A 21,413-nucleotide genomic window follows, 5' to 3' on the forward strand; every position below is an offset into this window, starting at 1 on the left:
ATATAATCTACCAAATGCAAATCAAGCTAGTCCTATGTTCAAGGCTCTTCAGTAAGTAGTGTGGCTGAGAGAATATTGAATAAGGTATTATCCAGCTACAAAAGAGATTACAGTCAAGTAGCTTCAGTAAAACTGATATTCCAAGAAAGATGAGATAGTATTTTGTGATTCTCTATAGAAAGTACTTAAAGAAATAATTTGTAACAGCAAAGTGAAGCCTCTGGATATCACACTGTGTCAGATGCCTGTAATGTAATTCATTATGTAGGAAAGTGTGTGTTTCAGATAATCTCTAACAAAAGAGAAACTTAAGCATCTCCTGCATTTCAGTTTTTGTATATTTGTTTTTATTTATTTTGCAGCATAGCACAGTATAATAATGTATTTGTACATCAGAAAACCAAAGGAAAACAATGGAGAATCACTTTTTCTTGGAAAACTATCATTGAGAACCATCAATCCACCTTACTCCTCAAACTGTGAAAAGAAGATGCTAACTGGAGATAGCTGTGCATATCTAGTTGTTTCTTCATAAGAGTAGATGAAGTAAGGCTTTACATATCCATTATCCTTCTCTTTCAGAAGAAATTTTTAATTCATTTTGTTCTATAAAGGATATTTGTTAGAATATTAATAATATTTAAACATATTTATTATTCATATTCAGAATTTTATTTATTCTATAAAGTAAGTTAAGCCCTTAGAAATTAACATTTTCATCATTTTAGCACATGCCCTTGATCGTCCAAATATGGATTCTTTTTAAAATCAAAATAGAATCTATCTCTAGAAATAGGTCTATATATTTTCTAGACAGAGATATGAATATAGATCATGTATGTATATATGTATATACATATACATAGAGATACCATATGCAGCTCTATCAATATATGGATACCAATATCTAGGGATATCATATGCAGCTATAGCTATAAATATAGATATCCATGATAGAAGGAATTTGAAAGTTTTCAAGGCAGTGAGAGTTTGTAGATGCATGACTCAAAAAGGGAGAATCCAATAGGAGTGAGCATGACCTTTGGGGCAGATTTTCCCCTCAAACCACCAGTTCTGAAATCAGGTGCTATTAGGCTCAGAAGCTGTCAGAGACTGGAGCAGTTTCCAGTGACTTGGAAGGCAAATATGCTGTAACTCTGGGTTCACTAAGAATAATGTAATTTGTTATATAGCAGCAATAGAAAACTAAGAAACCCAGTTATTATTAGGTTCTCATAAGCACATTGCATACTCAGTAAATAGCAGCTGAATGAATTAGCAGCCTGGAATGAAGAATGAGACTCAACCAAGGATCTGAGGAATGGAGGTAGGTCGTGGCTCTGGGTCCAACGTCTGTATGTATCTGTAGATACGAAACAAAAGAAAGAACTCATCTTTCTAAATAATGTACTAGCTCAGGACTCATGCAATCTGGCTGTGTTGCCCTCTAAGGGAGCAGAACATAGTGGAGGGAGATCAGTTTCTCTATTTTCTTTGAAATAAAAAGGCAAGGTCCAGGAATGAGGGCAGATGCATTGATTCAAGGCGGGTAGCAAGCCAGCGGCACACCAAGAGACAGGCTACAGCAAGAGCTGCAGCATGAGCATCCACCAAGCGAAGCCACGGGCGATGATGTCAGAGGCAGCGTGGCAGAGGTGGTATGAGCAGCATCCCTGACTGATCCAGACAATACTGGAACTCGAAGACACCGAGAGGCAAAGCAATCCTGTGATGGCTGGGGGTGGGGCAGTCCTGCGAGGCCAAAACGTGTATCCAAACGGCTTTGTGACTTTGTGAGTAGGAGTGAGGTCTGTGGCCCCTTTTCACTCCTATAAAAAGGAAGAGGTGTGTTACGGATTGTGGTGTTCCCCCGTATTTAAATCACTATGATTAATGTAATTTAAACATCTCACAGGAAAGACGAACAATGTGCCTAAAGATACGGAAAAAATATTATCAGAGGAAAAAATAAATTTTAAGGAAAAGAGTAAAATAGAAAAGCTAGGAATAAAATGTTAAATAAAACACAATATCAGATACGACAAATATTTCTGTTAAAATAGTAGTAGACAAGATACAGTTAATATGAATCAGTCAATTCAAAGATAGGTCAATAAATACTATCCAGATGGAAACAAGGAAAGTTAAGTCGAGTTTTTTTAAGGAAAAAAAGAGAAGAAAACAGTATCAAACGGCTCAGAGAAAATGACAAAGAATGTGAGAGACGTATAATTAGGACCTGCTCCCCGCCACTAAGGGAAAGAAATGGAATGAAGATGGGTAATAAATAAAGAAGTAATAGCAGAAAATTTCCAAAATAAATAAAAGACGACAAAGATAAAGTAAAAACAATCAGAAATGCAGCCAAAAAATAAAAAACAACAATGAAACACAACAAACAGATGAAAAATAAAATAATCACAGCTTAATGCTTATTCCAAGAAGACAATGGAGCTGATATCTTGAAAGTATTGAAAATAAAACTAGCCACTAGTAATTCTTTACTTACTGAAAATCTCCTTTATATTATTCACAGAGATACTTCTATGAAAAACTGAAATGAACACATAAAAAACATGCTCAGCATGATTATTTTTACTTTACCTTTGATTTCTAAATTTTTAATGTGTCTAGTTTTTTCTTCTTGTGATTTTTTTCCTACTGTTTCTTCAGATTGGAGATTTCTTCGCTTCTTGGATTTGTGGTTCATTGCCTTTTATTTATTTTGAAAATTTTTCTGCTATTTCATCATATCTGATGTTTTATTTAGTAACCATAAAGGGAAAAGGTCTATATTTACAGATAACATGTCCTTGTATATATATATATATAATTTTAACTATTCTGCCAAAAAAAAATGCTGTTAAATAAGTAAATTTAGCAGGGTTGCAAGATACAAGGTAAACATTCAAAAATCAATGATGTTTCCATAAATTAACAAAAAATTTATTTTATAAAACTATTTAAAATAGCTGAAAAAACATGAAACATTCAAGGATTTTTAAAAAATCAGAATATGTAAAGCCTACATACTAAAAACTAAGTCAAACTGCTAAGAAACATTTTAAAAGCCTAAATAAAGGCAGATAAATACCATGTTCATGGTTTGAAACCTTCCATATTTTTAACATTTTAAGTTTTTTATTCATTGCACTCCCAATCAAAAGTCCATTAGACTTATTTGTAGACATTATCAAATTTATTATTTTTAAAATTATGCATAGTGAAAAAATAACCCAAGATAAAGCAGTTTGGGAGAAAAATAAAACTAACAAAGTTGGAGAATTTACAGTTCTTGAATTCCAAAATAATTATAAAGTTTTAGTAACTAATGCCTTGTGGTAAGTTCATATGAGGCAATAAAAAGAACTGAGTCTTAAAATAGACCCACATATACATGATCGGCAGATTTTTTTTCTAAGTGCCAAGATAATTTAATGGAATAAGAATCGTCTTCTCAACAAACAGTGTTGTATCAGCTGGAAATCTATACAGGAAAAATACAAACTCTATTTGGTAAATGTAGGTAACCCACAGAGACTTAAATATAAAAAGATAGTAGAATATATATTGTAGAATTGTTAGGAGAATTAAAAAAAAGGAAACGAAACTAAAATTAAAAACAAGAGTCACCTTACATTAAAATCTAGATTCTATCCTTGATACACCAAAGGAAGTTGGATAGAGCGCTAAAATGTACCTCTTCAGTCGAAATTAAATATTCAACCTCAAAGTCAAGCTCCCAAATTTAAATGCTATGTAGCAAACCAATGTGGGTTATAAAACTAAATTTTGATGAACTCCCTTAATTACATTTCTTCTCATCCATACAGCTTTACTTGACTATTTTATCCTTCGCATTGTCCCTCTATATCTGTTCAACACTTGAAATTTGTTGAGGAAAATACAAGCTACACTCAGAAGCCTTTCTTTCCAGAATATCTATGATCTCGGTCACTTTCTCCTGGACATGAGCTGAACACAATACTTCCAGTATGGACAAATAAGAAAGGGACAGTCTCCACAACTTGGATTGATTTTCTCTGTTAAGTATGCATTAGCAGATTTAACCAATCTTTTTTGCTGATCATTCCATTTTAATTTTAAAATAGCTTTTAGGTCTTGTTTTTAAGCCAGGACATCTTTAATGGAAAGAGATTTTATTATAACTTTTTGAAACTCAGAGCCTATTAAATTTTGTCTGTACTGTAGGGGATTATTTCTCCACTCGGTCAATTTATTTTGCATTATATTCTAACATCTATAATAGCACTTCCTACCAACTTCATGTAGTTTATGTATCATATTACAAATTTTGACAAAAATGGAAAGCAGTTCAAGGATTAAGACAGAACCCCCTGCTCACACAAGAGATTTTCCTCTAAGTAAAAAATGACCCTTCAGTCTATAGTTTTTCATATATTCAATCTGCTCTTTTAGAAACTCATATATATGTATTTTTCATTTGGTACACAAGGACATCATGAGGCCTGGTGCTGAATGACTTAGTAAAATTAAGATAAATCATAGCAGCAGTATGGGAGTGTAAGTCACATAAATAATTCATGCTGAAAATACTGCATTTTCTAATAGTTATTGTGGGATTTTCATAGTGAAATTCATATTATAAATATTAAAAGTATTTCCATTTGTCTAGCTTTTGAAAACTTTGGATAGTTTCCCTGACTTATTACAGAACTATCCAAAGATACTAGAATTTTCTAATTATGTAAATTATGAAATTCATCTGTGTTCAATTGTATGCGTATTAGACAAATACTGAAACGTTTTTCTTAGGTTTTAATTTTGTTACAAAATTTAAATAGCTGCTTTTAATACCTTCCAGGGATGTGTTAATTGCTCTGTGGTAAACCTTGTAACTAACTCATCCTTTGCTTTGCGTCTTTTTCCAAACTCTTGTTCTGCTAATATCAATAGAGTCTGGGTCTGAAGTCATTTCTGGGTTTTACTGGAAGGTGTCAGTCAGTTGGCTTTCTGTGAAAATCAGTGTCTCAGTCACAGAGGATTCCAGCCAAAGAGTTGAGAAGAAGAAGTACCCACGTGCTGACAATGGAAGCCACGCAAAGGCGACAGTGCTGAAACAGGTCCTCGGGGGGCCAGTGCCCTCCTCTTCCCAGGGTCCATGTATTGCAGCGTGAGTTCCAAATGGCTCGACTGGAAGGTGTCCTAGATTCACCTATTGCTGAAAAATAGCCCTCCTACAAACAGCCCACGATAGAATGTGATATTTGTAGTTATTATTTGACTTTTTGCTCTTACTTCATGTGTCAAATTGAATCATTCACTAGTACTCTGCACATAAAGTAGATCCAAGTGGCAGGTCACACCAACTTGTGAGATTAATATTATGTCATCTTTTCAAATACTGGTTCTCACCACCACATGAACAAATATGTGTGTTCCCAGAAAGTTTTAGATATATACAAATTTACACTTTGGGTCTGAGTTTGTTTTTAAATAGTAATTTAATGTCCTTTGCGTCAAATAACTTGATTCACATATCGTCAAGTTCTAAGACCAATTTTTGCTTTTTGTATTCATCAGCTACTTTTCATTCCATGAGAATCTAGAACCACACTGTCCAATATAGTAGTCATTATACACTTGCAAATATTTAAATTTAAACTAGTTAAAATTAAATAAATTGAAAAATTCAGTTTCTAAGTTGTACTAGCCATATGTGAATAGCAGCTACTATAGTGAAGATAATATTTACATTAACATAGAAAGTTATCTTATAGGCTAGGCACGGTGGCTCAAGCCTGTAATCCCAGTAGTGTGGGAGGCCGAGATGGGCGGATTGCTTGAGCTCAGGAGTTCAGGATTAGCCTGGACAACATGACGAAACCCTTTCACTATAAAAAATATAAAAATTAGCCAGGTGTGGTGGTGTGTGCCTGTAGGCTCAGCTACTCAGGAGGCTGAGGTGAGAGGATCACTTGGGCCCAGGAGGTGAAGGCTGCAATAAGCTGAGATGGAGCCACTATACCATAGCCTGGGCAATACAGTGAGACCCTCTCTCTCAAAAAAAAAAAAAATCACAAGTTGAAAATATTGAAATATTGTAAGTCAAAAGTGCAGTTAGTACTCTTAACCCATTGAATGTACAGCCTAGTTGAGCCTACCTTATTAATATGCTCATGACACTTACGTTAGCCAGCAGTTGGGCAAAATCGTCTAACACAAAGCCTGTTTTATAATAAACTGTGCAATAAATACATAAATAATGTACAGAATTGTCCACTGAAAGTGAAAATCAATATGTTGTATGGGTACTCAGAATATAATTTCTACTAAATGCGTATCTCTTCTACATGATCATGAAGCCCAAAAATCTTAAGTTGAACTATCGTAACTCAGAAACTGTCCGAATTTAGTGATGACACAGGAAAGATATCCATATGTGTTTGCATTAATTAAATAGAAATTTGTTACTTGATATTGGATTAAAGAATACCTAATGCATATTTTCTATTCTATGCACATGTGTGCATATATATGTGCCTAAATATGCTAATATACATATACACACATATGTAAAATAATTATTTAGAATTGTAATTAAAAAGATAATTTTACTATATAACATTTTAAGATCTGCAATATGCTAATATCCTTCATAGCACTCTAAAAAATTGAATATTTATGATATTTTCCAAACATTTTTCAATCTAAAGGCTCCTTGCCTCATGTGCTCCATCGTAATCTACCTTGAAATATACGTGGGCAGCACTTAATCAGAATGACAAACTAATTTTTTTATGAACTCTATTATTTTTCAGACATTTCAAAGAAATGCTCAATAATTCATTCACTAGCAATAAGTTTAACACGTATGTATTTTCTTCCATGTGTTATATTCGCTGGAGATATGGTAGTGAAGAAAACAAAATAGCATATGATAAAGCAACAGAGAGATTTAATTGGAAGCATATCAACCACTGTTTATGTTTCTCTAATTCAAATTTAGTGGATTTGGATTATGATCATTTAGGTGATCCTCAGTCAGTCAATCCAATGAAAGGATTTCTTAATAATAAATGCGTGATTTTGATCTATTGTGAAAAAACATTTTGATCTATTGTGACTGAGCAATTCACTCACTTCTTCCCACATACCAAGAAGAAATTAGCATAGTGTAAGGAAATGTTGAGATTTTCCAAATAGTAAACAACCTGAGATGATTTAAGCATCTGTAAATTAAATAATTTTAAAAACCAAACTTGCTATGTAATATAGTGCTATGAAGTTAAAAAAGATTTTTTTTTTTTTACTTTATTATAGCTTGTCCTCTGATAGTGTATAAATGGAAAAGAGTGACAGCTAGGTCAATTATTAAAATCACGGAAAAGACTAAGTGTCATAGGAGAAACCAAACAAAGTGCAATGGGATAGCTGGTTCAAGACAAGGCAGTAAGCCAAAACCAACAAAAACCTAGTAGATGTTAAAGACAGCCAAAAAAATATATATAGATAAAATATGGATTTGTTGCTGAACAAGTGATATGAGCTAAAGAAGAAATAATGTCAACTAATGTAAGAATAGGTTTAATCTTCTTAATAAAAATAAATCTGAAACAAAACAATCAGCGTCCAGAGAAATGCAAACATTTGCAGACTTGCATTAGTTGGGGTCTCTAGAGAAACAGAGAGAGTGTGAGGGCTATATTATAAAAATTGGATCACATGATCTTATAATTATATGATTTTGGAGGCCAAGAGGTACCATAATAGGTCATTTGCAAGCTGGAGACCCAGGAAAGCTGGTGATGCAATTCAGTCTGAGGCCAAAGGCCTGAGAACTGAGGGGCACCTGTGGTTTAAGTCTGCAATTCTGAAATTGCTAGTAGGAGCTACAGTGTCTGAGCCTAGAAGAAGAAGTGTATAGCTCAAGGAGAAAGAAGTCGCTCATCCTCCCTCTGCCTTTTTATTCTATTTGGGCCCTCAATGGATTGGATGCTTTCCACCCACACTGGTGAGGGAGAATCTTCTTTACTCAGCCTCCTGATTCAAATGCTAATCTCTCCCAGAAAAACCCCCACAGAATCATACAGAAATAATGTTTTACAAGACATCTGTGCATTCCTTAGCCCAGTCAAGTTGACACATAAAATTAACAATCTTAGAGTATAATTTGGAAATATGTTTCAAGAATTAGTAAAATTATCCAATACTTTGATCCAACAACCCTGCAACATTAGGGTATGCTACTTGCTCCCCTGGTTCTATTCTCCCCTTCGCTTGCCCCAACACCACCAGCACCCCAGTTTAAACTGTGGCCACCCATCCAGAGACTGCATTCCTACGGCTGCATGAGACTGTGAAACTAAATTCTGACCAGTTGGCTGGGAATGGAAATGGCATATGAAATTTAAGGAGCAAACTCTCTGAAAAGAAAGATTTGTGTCCATTCCCTCTTTCTCTCTTTGTAGCTTGATGACAAATAAAACAGTCAACATGGCCATAGAGAAGGAAAACTTGGATTATCTCATCTACCTTAGTCTCCTGGAGACTATTATCTGAGAGGGAAATGAATGCTTAATTCATTTAATCCACTTGCATTTTGTGCATTTTTATATAAATTTAATCAATACCCTAACTAATGCAACTTCCTTGAAGGTTGAAGAATATTGAAAAATAATAATAAAGTATCAACAACAGCATTAGTATAATAGTAAAATTTGGGGAACTGGGAAAGTTGAGTCAAATAAGAGAATGGTTAAAAATTACATTGTTTCTATAGAATAAAATGTTAAGAAGTTGAGATTTTTAACACTGAAAACATAATTACTCAGATAAATGCTCAACATAATATAAAGGCATTTCAAATAAAACTATACACAATAAGTTCTCATTTAGGCTTGTTCGAAGGTTCTTAGAAACTGGGACTTTACAAAAAATGATGCACAACAAAATTCATTTTTTTTCTCATAGATGTTAGAATAAAGCAATGATGAAGGAAACAATATTTGAGGCCCTGCTGTACATCTTTCACTTAAACTCATCATTTCTAAGAACATATGGTCAACATTAAATGAGGACTTACAGTACTCATTATCATCCATACTTTATACAAGAGTTATGCATGCACTCTACAAATGATTTATAAGATTGGAAGATAATCTGCTGTCTTAGCCTATGTCTACTGCTATAACAAAATACCTTAAACTGTATTATTTATAGACAACAGAAATATATTGCTCAGAGTTCTGGAGGCTGGAAATTGCAAAATCAAGCTGCCAGCAGATGTGGTGTCTGGTGAAGGCTGACTCCTCATAGGTACTGCCTTCTTACTGTGTCCCTTGCATGACGGAAATGAAGACGGGGCAAGTAGGCTCCCTCAAGCCTTTTATAAACACACTAAGGTGCTTATAAGGGGCTTACAAAGGCATGCAGAGCCCGCATGACCTAATCACCTCCTAAATGTCCCATCTTTTAATACTATGGCAGTGAGTATTAGGTTACAACATATGAATTTTCAGGGAACACAAATTTTCAGACCATAGCATTCTGTCCCTGGATCCCCAAAATTCATGACCTTCTCACATGCAAAATACATTCATTTTATCCCAATGGCACAAAACGTCTTAACTTGTTCTAGCACCAACCATAGGTTTAAAGTTCAAAATCTTACATAAATCAGATATGGGTGAAATTCATAATATAATTCATTCTGAGGCAAACTCTTTTCCAGATGTGTGTCTGTGAAAACAAGTACATTATGTGCTTCCAAAATGGTACGTTTTCATTCCAAAGGGGAAAAATCAGAAGAAAGAAAGTGATAACTAGCCCCAAGCAATTCCAAAATCTAATGTAGCAAACAACATTAAATCTTAAATCTTGAGAACAACCTTCTTTGACTATGTGTGCCGCCTTTAGAATTCACTGGGGAGGGGGTTAGGCCCCCAAGACTGTAGGAAGTCGCACCCTAAGGCTCCACTGGCCACTGTCCGAGTGTGGACTCTCTGCAGTGGTCTTGCCCCCAGGGTTCCAATGGGAAATACCCTAGCAGGGAATCTCTGGAATAGCCCAGGTTCTGTGGCCATTCTCTGCCTAGGCCTTAAGATTCTGTGGGACATCCTTTGAAATTTAGGTGGAGGCAGCCACACCCCCACAGCTGCGCACTGTACACACCGGTGGAGAAGCCATCTTGCAGATACTGCCAAGGTTTATCGTCTAAGTGTTCTCAAAGGGCGTCCACTGTACGCTATGCTGCATCTGGCTCCCGGGGGCTACATGTGGGGCAAATGAGGAGCACTGCCCTGGAATTCCATAAGCAGAGACTTGGGCGAGGTCCCCAGGGCAGAAGCTTCCTCTTTTGACATTGCCTAGTTCCGTAGACACGGACCTTCTAGACCTATTATAGGAATGCAGTGTTGATAATCTCCAGATGCCTTTGGGGTCATTCTTCCCCAATTTATTGATGAATAACACCTGGCTTCCAATGATCCTTGCTAACCTCCTTTTCAAGTGATTGCTTGGCCACACTTTACACACTTTTTCATCCTTTACAACATGGCCAGGCTAAGAACTTTTTTACTCTTTAGATTAAGATTTAAAGATTAATCTTATGATTATAAACTTCATCTTTATTTCTTTCTTCTCCCATTTTATTATAAGCAGCAAGAGAAGCCATACTGCACCCTCAAAATTTTCCTTAAATGTTTAGTCTGCCAAATAACTGATTTCATTGCTCCTTTCACAAAACACCAGGATGCAAACACAATAAAGCCAAGTATTTTCCCACCTTTTTATAAAGAGGACCTTTTCCTCCAGTTTCCAATAACTTTCCTTATTTATCTCATCAGAATGGTCTTCCCATCCATATCTTTACCAACATCCTGATCAAGATCACTTAGGTGATTTCTAAGAAGATTGAACCTTCTCTACACAAGGGTGTTCAATCTTTTGGCTTCCCTGGGACACATTAGAAGAAAAAGAATTGTCTTGGGCCACACGCAAAATACTCTAACACTAACGATAGCTGATTAGTTAAAAACAAATTGCAAAAACAATCTCATAATGTTTTAAGAAAGTTTGTAAATCTGTGTTGGGCCACATTCAAAGCCATCCTGGGCCACATGTGGGTTGGACAAGGGTTGGACATGCTTGCTCTACACCCTCATCTTCTACTGAGCCCCCACTAGAATCACCCTTTACAGTTTCTTGACAACAATATGGGCTTGTCTCAGCATACACTTCAAAACTCTTCCAGTATCTGCCTATTACCCAACTCTAAAGGCACTTGCAAATTTTTAGGTACATATTACAGCAGCACCCCACTCTTGGTACCAGTTTCTATCATAGTCTGTTCCTGCTGCTGTAACAAAATACCTTAGACTGTTTAATTTACAAACAATAGAAATGTATTGCTCACAGTTCTGGAGGCTACTAAGTTCAAGATTAAGGCACTAGCTGATTTGATGTCTGGTGTTGCTTCTGCATTCTCACATGAATAGGTGAGAAGGGCAGGGTGAATGCTACGTTGTCTCATGGAAGGAAGCGGAAGGAGCAAGCAGGTTCCCTCAAGCTTTTTATAAGGAACACTAATTCCATTTGTGAGGGCAGAGCCCTCATGACATAATTACCAAATGTCCCATCTCTTAATACTATCACATTGAGTATCAAGTTCCAACATATGAGTCTTAGGGGGACAAAAACATTCAGCTATAGAACCTGCCAAATATTACAATGGATTAGGTGTCGGTGATGGAATACTGGGACATTTATCTTTCCACTCATTCTGCTCTTTATTCTCTATATTTCTTTGAATAAACTTGCATTTCTTACAATTAGTAATGTAATTCTTACAGTCTTTCTCTACATCTTGTAGTTAGTAAAACTCAAAGGATACAAATAATATGCTTAAGAGCTACCCCCAGGGAGCCAGTTAAGGGAGTAGACTATTTTTTGTTGAGTTAAATATCAGAATTGGCCATGAGCTGGATGCACTGAAAATGCGAGGAAGAGAAATTGAAACTGCTGTGCATAATAAGTGCCCAAGACATGATGGGTTTGGGAGTTGGCAGGTCTTGGGAAATAACAGGCGGAGACCCAAAAAGAAATGGGAATTAGCCACATGGTGAGAGGCTGGGTCTGTAGTGAGGAAGAATGAGCAACTTATTACAGGCATGAAGCAAGAAAGACATCTGGGTTGCAGGAACCATTATTCCTTGCCGTGGTTGTGCTGGGCTGCAGTGCATACAAGCCCATCCCGAACCAGCTCACCTCTCACAGTGGCATCCGTGGCACTTCAGCCACTGCAATGGTGGCTCAAGAAAAATGGTCAGCATATATAGGAGATTAAATGCAAAGAGGAAAATTCCATAGATGCAGAAAATCAGAAACACAGATGGCTAGGAGAAATTCAAGTTCTTCCACTCCCCCATCCACTGCCAGCCCCTGCCTGCAATCAAGCAAATATGAGAAAGATTTTCCTCCCTTCATCAGGGGATAACTTTAGGCTACTTGTAAAGAATAGGCATGGGGCTTACCTGCCTTTTAAACTATGCACTGACCCTGCAAAATGGATTTGGAGACCATCAAGAAATTGAAATGTCATAAATAGCTCTTATAAATATATCCTCAGCACCAACTATGAATTAGGTCTTGTGCCAAGGACCGCAGTCACGAAAGGGAAGTGTAAAACATTTTCTCTGAACAAGTTGCTTACAGACTAGCAAAGACAATAAATATTACTTTCTTAAAATGATTAGAACACATTTAAGTGCTCTGCTTCCACATATAAAGAATGGCTTTTTAGTTGCAGAGGCAAAGCCGCAGTACTACCCACCTGGAAACAGAGACAAAAGTGTTTTAAATGCAGCAGAATACCAGTTATAAGAGCTTACTTAAGAATGTATTTCTTGAAAGTCTTAAAATGTAATTTCTTGCAGCTTCTACTTTTTTTTTAAGGTTACCTACACCTTTCTCTTAGTTTAGATTTCTTTTTGCCACGTCTGGTCATTTGCTCACATGTTGAATTTCTGCTGGAAATATCAGTCTATTCTTTAATTTTCTATTATGCAAGCTGGAGTTGGGGGCTCTTTTACACATTCCCTGTAAGCTACAGGTGCAAATTACTTCCTCCTCTCTACCAAGGTTCTGCGGAGCTCATGGTCAGAGCTCACTGCAGGGAGGCTGGAGCTGAGGAGCCACCCTCAGGCCCTCCTGGGCACCCAGCTCGAGGATGCATCATCGGGGCCTCTGAGAGAAGGGGAGGACACTGAGCATTCAGGGCAGCAGTAACACTTAGCCCATTTGATTGCAGCTGTCAACCCCATGGCAGGTTTCAGATGGAAGGAGGCTGATTGTAAGGATAAGGAGGCCTCCTTCAAGTGGAAAGTCTCTTTTCATTAAAAAATAGTACAGTGTGCAGAAGTGCCGAGCAGCAAAGGGTGCTCTCAACTGGTTTACGCGCACATCATCTATTACTCTGCTTCCTTCGTTCCTAGATGGTAAGAAGAGAAAATGGCATCGATGAAACAATCCTTTCCATGATAATAGAAATGGTATCTGAGAATGGTTATAAGATTCACTTTCTCGATAGGGAATAGGGAAACTAATTTTGTTATTCTTATTTTATTAAAGCTATGTGACATTTTAACCTCTAGTAATGTTTTTAAGTTTGGATAAAATACTTGTTCTATATTAAGTTTGCTGAGTAAGAGTGAGTTAATTAATATAATCAGAGACAGAGAGAGAGAGAACTGCTAGCTCTTATTACTCAGGGGCTGGTTAAGTCAGGTAAAAAGTTTCTGAGAAAATTCAATCAAATGTTGCATACACTAGTTAATTACCTAAAAATAGAGTTTCTGAGATGAAAAGTGGGACTGTTTCAATGAAATTTAGGTTCACAGAGAGACAAAAAAAAGACTAAAAATAGAAGAATAAAACGTTATTTTTTCTAAACAGTGTGACAGTATCAGCTCAGGGGTTAGTTCCAGACAGGGAGTCTTTACAGCTCTAATCAGCTCACTGCCAATTGCTGCATTTAAGTATTTCTATATGTTTTAGAAATTTATTATTGAAAAGTAAAGATATTGATAATATTCCCGGATATTTACAAAAGTTCTTCTCTGACGCAGAATATCAGTATGTCTGGATCGACTGTGATGCGTATCCAGTTCATTACTTTACAAGTAATTAACTTATAAAGACAAATATTTGGGAATAAATGATGTATTTTCCTATACATTAGAGCACATTCAAAGTTTAAAATTATCTCACATGCTGAGAAACTTCCTGAAATGGGAGAAAACAGGTGAAGTCAGCACCAAGGTAACCAACCAGGAATTGCCCAGAGCCACCCTCCATCCCACCCTGAGACCTCTCCCACTGGCATTGTTTATCATTCCACATGTAATAGGAACCAAAGGCTTCCTCACAGGTGCTGCTGATGGGAGGTTAGAAGCTATTATTGCTTGTAATTTATTTGCTTTCATACTGATTCTTTTCTAATTATTTTCCCCACATTCATCTATAGTGACCACATGAGAAAGCTCTCTGCAATGGGAAACAGTCATAGTCTAAACTTCACACTTTTGCTAGCAATCTGGGACACATGAAGGGGTCACTAAATGGAAAGTCTCTCATCACTGAAATTTATAGGACATACAAATATTTGCTGAATGTGTGATATGTAGTGTGTGTTGTACACTCTGCTAAGCACTGGGTATATATCAATTTTAGCCAAAAAGATGATCCCTGGCCACTTGCATCACTTTTTGTTTTGTAGTGGAGACAGATCAAAACAAGCAGGCAGACAAAAATAAAAATATAGCCCAATTAATACATTAGTGCATGTTCTGGTAAGTGTTAACAAAGAACACAATGGAGGAATTTAGGGGTTTTGGCAGGCTTCTCTGGAAAGTGACTCTAAAGCATGAGTTGTCTATGAGACAAAGGGAGATGTCAAGTAGAGAACTGAACTGAACACACAACTTTGGAATCCTCAACATATAAATCCTAACATGAGTCATATGAACCAACAGGACCACTAAGAGATTAAAAAATAAAAGCAGCAGAGAATAGAGCCGTGATTAAGCTCTATGAAATTTTATCAGTATAAGATAGGTAGAGAAATTAGAATTGGCAGGAAAGAATGAGAAAAGAACACCCAGAAAAGTAAGAGTAAAAATAGGGGACTGTGATTTCGTGAAAGCCAAGCTAAGATTGGGTTTCTGAGTGGAAGGACTACTCAGATCAATTCTTCCAAGAGAATAAATTAAAGCCGGTCAGATGGTATTATTTGATTTGGTCACATGATGTTGTGGTGATCTTAACAACAATGGTGTCTGTGTCTGTGTGTGTGTGTGTGTGTGTGTGTGTGTGTGTGTGTGTGTGTGTGTGTTTGGTTTGGGAGTTGATGGGGTGAGGAGATGGAGTAAAGAAAGTAAGCAGAGAAACCCATTTCTGGATGTTTAATTTGGAAAAGGTACAAAAATAATGCATCATGACTGCATATGGACTTGATCAAAAGGAAAAAAAATTATTTAAGATGGGACATGCCAGAACATATCTGTATAATAGTAATGATTCTACAGAGATGAAGAAACTGATGATGCCAGAAATAGAGGGGCCCACGGAAGCCGGGAAGCTGTTTGGGAGTTCGTGGAGATGAGGATGTGGCACAATGGCAGGGTTGGATCTCATGTAGGAGAAGTGAGGACCCACGTAAGGAATGGCTGAAAGGATAAGCTCGGCACGGAGGCTGGGGGTGTGCCAATTTGTAGGTAGAAATATGAGAGAATTTTCATCTGGTGGCAGCTATTTGTCTACTGAGCTTGTTGGGTTCTGTTAGATGTAAGTTTCGAGGCTTGAAGATGTAGTGAGAGACAGTCATTGCAGTCTGTGGGGGCACAGAAAAGTCGAAGCTTATTGGATGTTGGGTGACCAGACGTGAATTCCCACTGAAGGTTAGTGATCATAAATTATACCATATTAATTTGCATAAGTGCTGCATTTTCTTCACAATGATATAGATGCCAAAAAAGTGAATGTTTGGTCTTATTGGTAGGAGAAAATCTTTAAAAGACAAAAAGTAAAAAATAAAAAAAGGACTGACAGGAATCTTGCAGTTAACTGAAAAGTCAAAATCTACATTTGACACACAAAGAATAAAATAGAGATATTTTCTTTTAAAAGACAAAAGAGGTAAAAAAAAATTAAAAAAGGACTGACAGGAATCTTGCAATTAACTGAAAAATCAAAATACCTTTTGCAGACAAAGAATGAAATCGGCATTTTGCAGAAGTTTGTGCATCCAGTGAATGGCAGAAGTGCAGCTGGAGCCCTGCTTCAGTCTTGCCTTGGGTTCACTGTTCATTGTGGGGACAGGAGAGGGTCTTCTCTATAAAGGAATGGGAGAGAAACAGGGAAACAATATCAGTCATACTTACTTGTTGGTGGAAAAAGTAAAAATTGGATGGAGACACAAAGAGCAAAATAAATTGAAAACTTGGGGCATTTTCTCATAAAACCGAATGAACGGGTGAAAAGAAGCTGATTTTTAAGATTACTGAAGTAAGTTAAGAAAGGAGCCCTGGACTAGCACTTAGCTGAAAGTTTGATTTTTTTTTTTTTTTCCCTGTCAGGTCTCATGTAAATTCATCTTTCCCCTTATAAATTGAGCTGAAATAGCAATAGCTGGAATAGCAGTGGGGTGCAACATTTGATAGTTTTTTTCCACTGGATGAACAGAAGAGATTCAGAGAGATTTTATGCACTATGTTTATTCTAAGTGATGTCTGGAGCTGAAGTCTACCCAGATATTTATGCTTCTAAATTCTACTTCAGGAGAAGGCAGAGTAAGTCTGCGGCTTTTAGATATGAGGCCTCAAGTTAACTGATTAGGAATGGCTACAGTGACTGATTTGACCCACTGACTAATCAGCAGGAACAGGGAGTTGAATAATTATTTGCACTGTGCTGTGAACTGAGAAGAAACTCTTCTGGCTGTGCAGAGTTGAATCTACTCAACTCAAGCCTTCCATATGCCTAATGGACCTTCCCACTTAAATGCCGTGTTCCCACTCAGGAATGACTCTACAGACACACGTGATACCTTCCCCTCCACACGCCGCTCTCCACTTCCAGGGGCTCCTTCCTAATTTCACACTTAGTGCCATCAGTATCAGTCTTCTCCAGGTCTCCCAAATGTGCCACATTCAAATGTTAGCCACTGTATCAAACACCGCTTCCCCAGTGGATTTGCCCAACGTCACATTACTTCTGACCATGTCTTTTTTGCTTGACATTCATCGTTTCTTTTTTATTCCTATAGAAAAAATTTTTAATTCATGTCTGCTTCATCATCCAGTTTTCTCCATTCTATCCTACAGAGATGGCAATATTGCTATTATTCTCCATCGTGCTACTCGTGTCTCTAAAACCCTTAGGTTATCCCAAGTTACAAAGGGTAGAATTGAATTTTTTTAAGCTAAAATGTAAGGTGTCCTCTACTTCTATTTCCAGATTGGCATTCTACTATCTCCAAAAGAACCTTCTGATCAAGCCAGACCTGTTTTCCTATCCACAGAACATGCTGTGTGCTTTTTTACTGTCATGGTAATGCCTTTCTAAGGCAGAATTGCCTCTCCTAGTCTTCTCTGCTGACTCAAATCTTACCCAACACTTGAGGCTGTACTCAAGTACAAACTTCTACGTGAGATCTTTTCTCAACACTACATTCAATAGGGTCTCTTCTGCCTCTTATTTTCTTTGTAGTAGACATAGTGTTTCTTTTATATAACATTGTCTCATCTTTTACTTTTATTTTCATTTAAGTACAGCTTTTTTAAACTAAGTTTTGAACTAACTAGCAATTGCAATTTTGTGACTTTCACAGAATTTAATGCACAGAGAAGTTTTAAGTGCATGCTCATATTTTAAGAACCCACAGCAGTCACCCTTTGTAATACATAATTGAGAGTGGAGTTTAATTCTCAACAGGAGAAATAATAGCAAAAGCTACAGTTGCTTGTAAAAAAGAGAGAGAGAGAGAGAGAGATTTTAGAGGAAATTATCTTAAGACCTTGAGTGAGACAACATGTTAAATCATTTCTTGACATTGACATTTCTGCAAGCTTTTGCTTTTCAGACTTACATTCTTTTTTTTTTTTTTTTTTGAGACGGAGTTTCGCTCTTGTTACCCAGGCTGGAGTGCAATGGCACGATCTCGGCTCACTGCAACCTCCGCCTCCTGGGTTCAAGCAATTCTCCTGCCTCAGCCTCCTGAGTAGCTGGGATTACAGGCACGCGCCACCATGTCCAGCTAATTTTTTAAAAATATTTTTAGTAGATATGGGGTTTCACCATGTTGACCAGGATGGTCTCGATCTCTTGACCTCGTGATCCACCTGCCTCGGCCTCCCAAAGTGCTGGGATTACAGGCGTGAGCCACCGCGCCTGGCCAGACTTACATTTTCAGTGCATTATAAGAAAGGGTAAGGTCATTTTGTTTTTTCCTGGAAGATCTGGGGGCAAACACTTTACATAAAATATGACTGGGACTTTATGAATTCTCAAAAAGTTGCAAGGGTAAGTTCACCTAAACTTTCCAAACCAGAGCTGTGAGCTAAAAATGGCATATACTATAAAGGGAAACTTTGCAAACTTTTGCAAAAAGTTCAATAGCTGCCACACACAAAAAAAAATATAGGGCAAGATTAGAATTTAGAAAATCAAGAGGATGAATCCAATCATTTTGGACCTTCTGTTTCATGTTAACAATCAGAACGTTTAGCAGAACTCAGCTTTCATAAGTTAACGGAGTGTCTCATGGTGATTGTGATGAAAATTACTATATCTATGCGTCTTAATTGTAGTGCACTAGAACTGAATAAATATCTTGCATAATATTATACTTGAAATGTTATGCACATAGGCTTAATTCACGGGATGTTAAAATCTTACTGAACTAAATCTTGTTCATGAGAGTTTAAAACAAACTCAAAAACCTCAGGCAGTATATTAATAAATGTTAGCAATATTCTTTCCACAGCTCAGTACAGAGTTTGCTATAATTAATATTTATGATCCTAAATAACTAAAAATTGTGTTTTCTTTTATTTTTCATATACATTCTGTCCTAAAAATATAATTCTAATAAATCTGTCTCTGCTAGGAGACATTCCATGAGTTAACTCTCTTCAATTCTGCATCTTACATGCATTTCTAGACTGTATCAGTTTGGTTGGCTGATGTCATGCACACATCATGTGCAATAACCAAACCTTTTTTCATATAGCAGATATGGCAGAGAGAGTTAAAATAGAAGTTTTAAAATAACTATAAACATGAAATATTCAAAATTATTTTTATGGAGTATAGTATTTTAAATAACTAGGAGAAGAGGAAATGAAAATATTTGAGTCATTCATAATTAGTTCAAACTGAATTAAATATTTGAAGTATAGAATTCAAGTGACCATAGCCTCACAGCTTAGACACTTCCAGAAGAGGCCTCACAAATACAAGGCAGCTTGTATAACATATTTAGGAAACATCAAGCTCTTTATAGAAGGTTCTAAAGGGAGGTGGTATGATGCAGATGGAAGTGAATCATCTAATTGATAGTAAATTATAGGAAAAGGACGTCAGAAAGGATGACTGAAAAATCTAAATTTATCGTGTTCTTCAAATCACGGCTTCAAGTCAGTGCTTATGCTCCACATTTAACAAACGTGAGAATGAAACCAACATGGCTTCGTGATATTGAGCTCTTTCACTTACATTGCAGAGTATATGGTACAAGACCTTAAATCAATCAGGTTCTTGTTTTATTACTTCCTCTGAAAATAAATATTGTATTCAGAGCTAGAAATTGAAGTATATCACAAAAGAACCAAGGCATTCCTCATCAACATTCAGCCTTGGACAAGTTTTGACTCTATTCCACCTAACAGCTGCAGCTTCTAACGTAAGCAATCTATGGAAAGTATTTTAAAGATCTTGAAATATTTTCTATCTAATATTTCCGCGGAGGATTTCAGGGATTAGCTCCCTGCCATCAATAGAAGATACAGGTCAGTTTATGATAGGAAAGAGAAATGCTGGTGTCATTACATAAATACATGCTTGAAGACTTTCTGAGTGCCAAGTCCTCAAAAAATCAAACAAGCAAACAATACAACAACAACAACAACAAAACACTTGAAGAAATGTCGTTACTTGTCATTTGTAAAGCTTTCAAGACGAACAAAACGTGGTTTGTTTTAGTTGCTTCCAAGTTGATCAGGGGCCACTGCTTTCCAAGGAATCTGTGGATGTCCCTCTGGCTAGCTTCTCCCTGACACTGCAGCTAAGAGATTCCACTACCGTCAGAAGGCTTTCTATTCCTATCAACCATAATAATGCTCTCCTTTTATATTTAAAAACTGTATATCAGACTTACCAGGCTTCATTTATCTCATAATATTGATCACAGACCACACATATGTTCTCCATGGTGCCTGGTTTGATTTTATACTTTCAGAGTGACTTTGTTTTTCATATTTCTTGGCTTTTCAAATTTCTCCCCCCTCCCGTTACTACATTTTGACTTATACTTATTTGAAAAAATAGAAAACATAATTCTGCATTGGTCTGAATGTTGTGTCCCCTCAAAATTCAGAAAATAAACTCCTAACCTGTCCTGATGCAGTGGCTCATGACTGTAATCTCAGCATTTTGAATGCCTAGGCCAGTGGATGATTTGAGCCCAAGAGTTTGAGACCAACCTGACCAACATGTCAAAACCCCGTCTGTACTAAAAACTCAAAAATTAGCCAGGCGTGGTGGCACATGCCTGTAGTCCCAGCTACTTGGAAGGCTGAGGTACGAGAATTGCTTGAACCCAGAAAGCAGATGTTGCAGTGAGCCAAGATGACGCCACTGAATTCCAGCCTGAGTGACAGACCGAAAGCCTGTCTCAAAATAGTAACAAAATAAAAATAAAAATCCTAACCCCCAAGGTGATGGTATTAGGAGGTAGGGCCTTCAGGCGGTAATTAGGTCATGAAAGCACTGCATTCACAAATGGAATTGGGGCCCTTACAAAGGAGGCCTGAAAGAGACCCCTTGTCTCTTGCTCTCCTCATCCAATTCAAAATCTTTACACTCAGTTAAATATTGCCTCTTTAAAATATTTTCATCTTTGGGCTTTTATGATGATATATTCTCCTTTTTGTCTTTTTATATCACTTGCTATTCCTTCTCATCTTTCTTTTCTGGATTCTTCTCTATCTGACTTCTAAATGTTGGAAATCTTCTGAATTCAATCATGGGACCATTTCTCCTGTATGCTCTATTTCCTGAGTGATCTTACCTACTTCAATCATTTTAAATAAAATCTACATGATAATAATACCTGAATTGAAGTCCATAAATCAGGAAAACCAACTAAATTATTG

General features: G+C 36.7%; 1 long non-coding RNA gene across 1 annotated transcript in view; it reads right to left on the reverse strand.

Moving 5' to 3' along the window:
* Positions 1 to 901: 901 nt before the first annotated feature.
* LOC105717931 (uncharacterized) overlaps positions 902 to 21,413 on the reverse strand; it is a 51,438-nt gene continuing 30,926 nt past the window's right edge. Inside the window, exons 2-3 of the long non-coding RNA XR_010336536.1 lie at positions 16,238 to 16,372; positions 902 to 1,829 (exon numbers count right to left, since the gene is read on the reverse strand). This is a non-coding gene — a long non-coding RNA (uncharacterized LOC105717931). The remainder of the gene's footprint in view (positions 1,830 to 16,237; positions 16,373 to 21,413) is intronic.

This window comes from Aotus nancymaae, unplaced genomic scaffold (assembly GCF_030222135.1).
Source record: "Aotus nancymaae isolate 86718 unplaced genomic scaffold, 86718_ANA_hifiasm-v0.15.2.pri h1tg000040l, whole genome shotgun sequence".
NCBI classification, from domain to species: domain Eukaryota; kingdom Metazoa; phylum Chordata; class Mammalia; order Primates; family Aotidae; genus Aotus; species Aotus nancymaae.